We start from the raw sequence: 9,057 nt of genomic DNA, 5'->3' as shown, positions 1-9,057 counted from the left end.
GTGCGAATGTATACCAAGTGGTGATTTTCTAAAAGATGTTTTGAAAAGGGGGAGGTGTGAAAAGTATTTTAAGCTGCGAGCAAGCATTTAAGAGTTATACTTAACCAAGGTCTTTATAGGTATTTCCTATCCTTAGGAGGGTAAAACTGTCCTTACTATTGAGAAGTAAGTAGTCTTATCCTTTGGATGTAAAAGGACATCGTGGGGTCGTCGATCGGTCATTGAAGGAAACATTTGTAAGGATATCTTAGCATTCGAAGGGACGATCATCATTTAACCGTAGGCTACCACGAAGGGTCATCGAGGGACAAAGTCATGTATTCGAAGGCAACATTCGAGGGACTATGATGATTTAACCGAAGGGTCTTTGCTAAGGGTATCCTTACATTCGCGGGACATGGCCGTAATATCGTAAGGCAACAAAGAGAGGGCCCGGATCATCTGTTCGAAGGCAATGTAATCAGTCAAGTAATTAAAATGAATCTTCACAAGGGTATCCCACAAATAAAGTGGAATACCTAGCAAACTGTCTCTTCAGGAGTATGTGAACCCTCACAAAAATTCAACAAACGGGTTAGAATACCAAGCTAGGGTGCAACCAAGAGTTGCACCAAACAAAAGAATCACAACAATAATAGTGTCAGGCAAACAGCGTGTAGATGCAATAGAAAACATGTCAATCAAGTGCAGAACAGATTAGAATGCAAATGAAGAAACAAATACTGTCATGTTCGCTACTGCCTCGCCTAGCGAAGGCTTGGCGAACCCTCGCTACATGTTCGCTCAGCGAAGTGCTAGCGAACGGCTGCGGGTTCTGGGTTCTTTTTTGATAACAGTGCGATTTCAGGAACCCCAAACCCTATGGCATCCATTACAGAACTTACATGGTTAAACATTCAAGATATCGTGTTACACATCCATGCATACTTAAACCCATATGCAAAACCTAATGATACATTTAGAAATTCAATCATAATGCCTCATGTATTTGAAGATGTCAAATTAGGAGCATAAAATAGTGGGGGTGTGGCAAACCTGTTTGCAATTGCAATTGCACCGTTGGACTTGCAGATCACTCTTATGGTTTGTACCAGATTGAGTTGGGCGGAGGTAACCTTTGTGCAGATGAGTTTCCTTCGGGGTATCCGGGGGTTACTCTGAATTCTCTTCATTAGCCTCCAGGGTTTTTCCGGTTGTCTCTGTTAGGGTTTGCTTGTTCCCTCTCTGTCCTCCGTCTCTCTATCTCCTTCTCTGTGTGAAGTTCTGGTATTTATAATAATTGTGTCTTGGTGGGCTCAGAATTAAGCCCAAAATTTTCTGGTATTTCGTGAGCTTTGCTAGGCGAGTGAGCTAGCGAAGGATTCTCCAGGCGAGCAGCTAGCGAAGGATTCCAGTAGCTAATTCATCAAAACTCGCTGGAGCGAGGAATGACGCATGGGCTTCGCCTAGCGAGCATGCCAGTTTAGGTCATCTTCTGGATTTGGTAACCTGTGCGCTGGACCCTTATTCCTTTAACATTAATGTCTTGAAAATGGATTAGAATGTCTTGAAAAATGTCCTGAAAACTTAATGGGCAAATTTTGGGGTATGACAGCTGCCCCTGTTCAATATTCATAAACCGAGAGAGTTAGAATGGTATGTATGCCATTCGTGATCTGGAGGTGGAAGATTATTGAACACTTAGAATGCCCCAAAAATTTGCGCTTGTTAATTAAAAGTTAGTCTTGATGGAGATGGGCTTAGAGATGCCATCCAGAAAGTATGATAATGGGGGCTTCAGAGTGCGTCGTACATTAGACCATATCTGAAGGCATGGGTGTCATACTGGGTCTTACGATAGACCGTATAATGAGTCATCCATTAGGTGATATTAGGGTGAGGTGAACCTGATGAGATAAGGATCAGAATGGGTCATACGCTAGATCGTCTCTGGGTAGCAGAATGAGTCGTCCGTTAGGCTGTATGCTAGATCGTATCTGAGTTGTAGAATGAGCCGCCCGTTAGGCTATATCTGGAGAAATAAATATCAGAATGGATCGTACACTAGATCGTATCTGAGTTGCAGAATGAGCCATCCATTAGGCTGGCGACTTCACTGGGGATAAAAGATCAGAATAGGTCATACGCTAGATCGTCTCTGAGTAGCAGAATGAGCCGTCCGTTAGGCTGTATCTGATGATAAGGGATAGTCATACGCTAGACTACACTTCAGAATGTACCGTACGCTAGGTAGTATCTGAGGAATAAAGATCAGAATGGATCGAACGCTAGATCGTATCTGAGTAGCAGAATGAGCCGTCCGTTAGGCTGTATCTGATGATAAGGGATAGTCATACGCTAGACTACACTTCAGAATGTACCGTACGCTAGGTAGTATCTGAGGAATAAAGATCAGAATGGATCGTACGCTAGATCGTATCTAAGTAGCAGAATGAGCCGTCCGTTAGGCTGTATCTGATGATAAGGGATAGTCATACGCTAGACTACACTTCAGAATGTACCGTACGCTAGGTAGTATCTGAGGAATAAAGATCAGAATGGATCGTACGCTAGATCGTATATGAGTAGCAGAATGAGTCGTCCGTTAGGCTGTATCTGATGATAAAAGGGGTAGTCATACGCTAGACTACACGTCAGAATGTACCGTATGCTAGGTAGTATCTGAGGGGATGAACATCCAAATGGGTCGTACGCTAGACCGTATTGGAACAGTTGAAGGAACCATACGTTAGGCTGAATCAGAATGAGTTGTACGTTGGGCTATATCTGATAATGTTTATATATGTTGTATTCGCGATAAATGTCCGGGATGGGCTTAAAGATGCCATCATTAGGAGGATGTCAGAATGCTTATCAGAATGACCATTCATATGGATTATATCTGAAAGATGCATCTAAATCTCAAATGTAACTGATGAGGGTGTCCATCTGAATGAACCTTTATTTTGACTGTATCGGGAGGATAATTAACCTGAAAAAGTTAGCCTCATGCCATGTCATGATGCATGAGATGTTTTATGCTTTTGAAAATAAATGCGAACATTGCATGCACGTATATGATGTGAAATGATGCATGAATGAATTATGCGTCCGAAAAACTTTGCCAGGGGAATATAAATCCCCATATTCTGGTTGGAGATATTTGTATTGATGACTCTTTCTTAGCTGGGGATATTTGATTTCTTGTCTGATGGTAGAAATATTCAACAGGACCTGGCTGGGGATAAAAGAGATGACCAGTCTGTCTAGTAATGCCAATTTCTTCTGGGAAATAACTGGTTTTGCTGGGGAATAGGATTAGCAACTGGATTCATCGGAAAGCATGGTTAGACTTTATCCTCGACCCTAAAGTCTTTTAGTAACTGCTATTTCTATTTTATGCATGTATTTTCGGTAAACATCAATCATGTTCAAACGCATATATTAATTCGAATTAAATCAATGGACGTTTATGCAAACAAAACAGAGAAAGTAAAACAAAAGCATCTTTTTGGAAATAAAATTGTATTGATTTTGAAAGAGGACCTATAAATAGGCAATTTGAGTACAAGGAGACAGAAATCCTAGTAAGAGGAAATTGTCAAGAAAACAAAGAAAAAGCTATGAAGAAAAAAAGTCCTATTGATTTTAATTCCACGACTGTCATTATGTCTTCAAGCCTCTCATCTCCTGCTGTCAGATAGAAGTGATTGTCTTGTTCAGTCCCTTTGACTTGGGTGAAGCTGACCGAGAACGGGACATAGTCATACGCTTTAATCCCTAATTTTTGCCTAGACCGCCTTTTCAGGTTTTCAGTCCACCAGGATACCCTTTTTTGCCCAAGCCGCCTTTTGAGGTTTTCGACTTGCCGGGTGTACATTTTTACATGTTTATCCCTAATTTTTGCCCGAACCCTTTTGGTTCGCCGGGATGCCCTTACTTTTGCCTAGATACGTCGACCTAGCGGGTCTCTTTTATGCGTAGTATTTTTTAACTATGTTTGCGTTCACGGGATGTGGGAAGTCTTCGCCATCCATTGCAGCAAGCATCATGGCTCTACTAGAGAATACCTTCTTAACTACAAACGGCCCTTCGTATGTGGGAGTCCATTTGCCTCTAGAATCACCTTGTGGCAGAATGATACACTTTATTACCAAGTCGCCAATTTGATATACCTGTCTCTTGACTTTTTTATTAAATGCCTGGATCAAGCGCTTCTGATATACCTGCCCATGACAAACAGCCGCAAGTCTCTTTTCATCAATCAAATTTATCTGATCGAGTCGAGTCTGAATCCATTCATCTTCATCTAAGCCTGCATCTTTCATAATTCTTAGAGAGGGAATCTGAACTTCCACTGGTAAAATGGCTTCCATTCCAAAGACTAAAGAGAAAGGAGTTTCCCCTGTCGAAGTGCGCACTGAAGTGCGATAACCATGAAGAGCAAAGGGTAACATCTCATGCCAATCTTTGTATGTTATTGTCATCTTTTGTATGATCTTCTTAATATTCTTATTAGCAGCTTCTACAGCGCCATTCATCTTTGGCCAGTACGGAGAAGAGTTATGGTGTTTTATTTTGAACTGCGTGCAGAGTTCAGTAATAATCTTATTGTTTAAATTAGTACCATTATCAGTGATAACTCTTTCAGGGATGCCATACCGACAAATAAGACTATTCTTGATGACCCGTGCCACCACATTCTTGGTGACAGAAGCAAATGAGGCTGCCTCTACCCACTTCGTAAAGTAATCAATAGCAACAAGAATGAAACGATGTCCATTAGAAGCAGTAGGTTTAATCTCTCCAATCATATCAATGCCCCACATTGCAAAGGGCCAAGGGGCTGTCAACACATTCAATGGAGCAGGAGGTACATGTTCTTTGTCCGCATAGATCTGGCACTTGTGACAAGTTCTGGAGTGATGGTGGCAATCAGCTTCCATGGTAGACCAATAATACCCTGATCTCAGAATCTTCTTGGCCATCGTATGTCCACTAGAATGAGTCCCAAAAATACCGTCATGTACGTCTTCCATAATCTTTTCTGCTTCCCTTTTATCCACACAGTGAAGCAAAGTCGAATCATGATTACGTTTGTATAATACCCCATTACTCAAAAAGAATTTAGCGGAGAACTTCCTCAGAAACTTTCTGTCATTGATGGATGCCCCTTCAGGGTATTCCTGAGTTTCTAAATGTCTTTTTACTTCGTGGAACCAAGGTTTCTCTTCTACTTCATTAGTATTAAGTTCATAACAATATGCTGGTTCATCTAATCGTTCAATGGTGATCATGGGAGCTTCGTTGTCCCATCTGACTCTGAACATAGATGACATGGTAGCCAATGCGTCTGCCAATTGATTCTCTTCTCGTGGAATATGTTCGAATGTAATTTCTTCAAAGTATGGGATTAATGTTAACACCCGCTCTCGATAAGGGATGAGATTCGGATGTTTAGTGTCCCATGCTCCTTTGATCTGACTGATTACTAAGGCTGAGTCTCCGTACACACTCAAAAACTTGATTCTCAGGTCTATAGCAGCCTTGAGTCCCAAAATACATGCTTCATACTCAGCCATATTGTTGGTACAGTCAAAACATAGTCTAGCAGTGAAAGGCGTATGGCAACCCCTGGGAGAAATAATTACAACACCAACACCATTGCCCAATGCATTAGAAGATCCGTCAAAAACCATAGTCCATCGGGATCCCAGTTCGGGTCCTGCATCTGGTCCAGGTTCTTCATAATCGGTAACAAGCATGACATCCTCATCTGGGAACTCAAAATTCATAGATTGGTAATCATCAACTGCTTGATGAGCCAAATGATCAGCTAACACGCTTCCTTTGATTGCTTTCTGAGTAGTATATTGGATATCATACTCTGTTAAAATCATCTGCCATCTTGCTATTCTTCCGGAGAAGGGCAGGTTTCTCAAATATATATTTGATAGGATCCATCTTAGAAATCAATAAAGTGGTATGATTCAACATATACTGTCTTAGTCGGCGAGCAGCCCAAGCCAAAGCACAGCAAGTTTTCTCGAGCAATGAGTATCTTGTTTCACAGTCGGTAAACTTTTTGCTAAGGTAGTATATGGCATGCTCTTTTCGACCAGACTCGTCATGTTGCCCCAACACACACCCCATTGAATTTTCTAACACGGTCAAATACATGATTAGAGGTTTTCCTTCAACTGGTGGCATCAGAATTGGAGGTTCTTGGAGATACTTCTTGATTTTGTCGAAAGCTTCTTGACATTCATCATTCCATATCATCTCTTGATTTTTCTTCAGTAATTTGAAGATGGGTTTGCAGGTAGCAGTCACATGGGAGATAAATCGGGCAATGTAATTCAAGCGTCCCAAGAAACCTCTGACTTCTTTATCTGTACGGGGAACCGGCATTTCTTGAATATCTCTCACCTTAGCCGGGTCAACCTCAATTCCTTTACCACTAACAATAAAGCCCAAGAGTTTACCGGATCTTACTCCAAAGGTGCATTTGTTCGGGTTCAATCTCAACTTGTACCTCTTCAACCTCTCAAACAGTTTGTATAAATGATCGAGATGTTCTTCTTCAGTATGAGATCTGGCTATCATGTCATCCATATATACCTCTATTTCATGATGGATCATATCATGGAACAAAACCACCATAGCACGCTGGTATGTTGCCCCTGCATTCTTTAAACCGAATGGCATTACTTTGTAACAGAAAGTGCCCCATTGTGTCACAAACGTAGTTTTCTCCATGTCTTCAGGTGCCATCTTAATCTGGTTATAACCTGAGAATCCATCCATGAATGAGAATACCTTGTGTTGAGCGGTGTTATCTACCAGAACATCAATGTGCGGAAGTGGAAAGTCATCTTTGGGACTCACTTTATTCAAATCTCTATAATCTACACACATTCACACCTTACCATCCTTCTTTGGCACTGGTACCACATTAGCAACCCATTGAGGATAAGAAGTAACAGCCAGAAAACCTGCATCAAATTGTTTCATAACCTCGACTTTGATTTTCTCAGACATTTCAGGACGCATGCGACGAACCTTTTGCTTAACAGGATGACAATCTTCCTTCATTGGCAAACGATGCACTACTATATCAGTATCCAGTCCTGGCATGTCTTCATAAGACCAAGCAAAAATCTCTATATAGTCATGTAACATCTGAATCAATCTTTCTTTGACGCTGTTTCCCAAGCCTGCTCCTATTTTGACTTCTTTCTTGTCTACTTCAGTACCTAGATTTACAGTTTCAATTGATTCCTCATGCGGCTGTATAGTCTTTTCTTCTTGCAGTAACAGTCTGGCAAGCTCTCCTGGTACTTCACAATCTTCCTCACTTCCATCCTAGGCTTGGTAGATCGGATTTTCAAAGTCATAATGAACAGTAGCAGAATTATTATCAACAGGATCCAGAGTGGATATGGATCTGCAATTTGTTACGTGAGTGTGTGTAAGAAAGCATAGCTTGTTTGAAAGATGACAGGAAAGATAAAGAGCGCAATATTTGAATGCAAAAAGTCCATTGATTTATTGAATGTGAATATGCTTATTAAAATGACAAACCCTTAACAAATTAGCTATTTGTGCCCCGGGCATAGACACAATGCTTTAAGAAGTTCAATTGTAAAAATAAAAAATTTGCAACACTAAAATAGGCAATAACAATTACTCCTGACTAAACGAAATCGAGATAGTGTCTTCAGCCTTCCAATTATTGAGTCCGTCACCAATTGTTGGGAAAATCTAGCTATCCCAGTCGCAATTGCTATCATCATTTTCTACAGCATTAATCTGATCTTTGACTACCTTTTCAGAGCTAAATCCCAGGCCAAATCTATCAGACTTGTACGGTACATCGATCAGTTGACCCCAGCCAGTATGACCACCATCTTCAACCACGGCTTGAGCGTCTTTCAGAGAAATCATAGCAGGAGGAGCACGAATAACCTTGGGCACACGGGAAGTTGGCTTAAGGACATGACTGGTCGGAGGAACTACTTCAAATGACTGAGAAGGATTCTCAAAGAATTCACCATCCATCTCGACGTATCTGAAGGTATGCACACTACTGACAATATACTCTTCTTCTCCACACACAGTGACAATCTTACCCTCTATTGGATACCTCAGCTTTTGATGGAGAGACGAAGCTACAGCACTTGCCCCATGAATCCAAGGGCGTCCCAACAAGCAGGAATAGGCAGGACGAATGTTCATTACGTGAAAGGTAGTGTTGAAGACTTGAGGTCCTATCTTGATAGGGAGAACCACTTCACCATGGACAACACTCTTCGCACCATCGTAAGCATGCACCACAACGTCACTAGGTTTCAGTTCAATGCTTTTACAGTCAAGTTTATCGAGCACAGCTTTCGGTAGCACAATCAAAGAAGAGCCATTATCGATCAACACATGAGACAAGGTGATCCCCTTACACTCAATGGAGATATGCGGAGCTTTATTGTGATTCTTTCCTGCTGGTGTCAGGTCAGCATCGGAAAAGCCTAGGCCATTGTCAACAGCCAAGTTAGCAACATAATTTTCGAACTGATCGACAGATGTCTCCTGAGGTACATGAGCGGTCTTCAAGAATTTTATCAATGCATTGGCATGAGATTCAGAAGATAACAACAAGGATAACATTGAAATTTTAGACGGAGTATGCCCCAACTGTTCTACCATATCAAAATCACTCTTGCAGATGATTTTCAGCATTTCTTCCATTTCCTGTTTGGCAACATCTTCGGTAGTAACTTCGACTAGTGTCCTTGACTGAGAAGGATTGATCACTGGTTCCTTTCCTCGAGTTTCAGGGACGGGAGGTGAGATTTCTGGAGAAAAGATCCTTCCGCTTCGAGTAATTTTACTAGTCCCAACAATGTCAACATCATTAGGATTAGCAGAATTATCATCTTGCTTTATGCCGTGGATGTAAACATCACCTCCATAATTCCACGGAATGGCTTTGCTTGAGGAATACGGTACTGGGCTAGGTGCAGTAATAATTAGGGGAGCTACTTTGGGCTCAGCAGTAATCTTCACAGACACTCTAGTAGC

This window comes from Lathyrus oleraceus, chromosome 6 (assembly GCF_024323335.1).
Source record: "Lathyrus oleraceus cultivar Zhongwan6 chromosome 6, CAAS_Psat_ZW6_1.0, whole genome shotgun sequence".
NCBI classification, from domain to species: Eukaryota; Viridiplantae; Streptophyta; class Magnoliopsida; order Fabales; family Fabaceae; genus Lathyrus; species Lathyrus oleraceus.
This window is presented reverse-complemented; position numbering follows the sequence as displayed.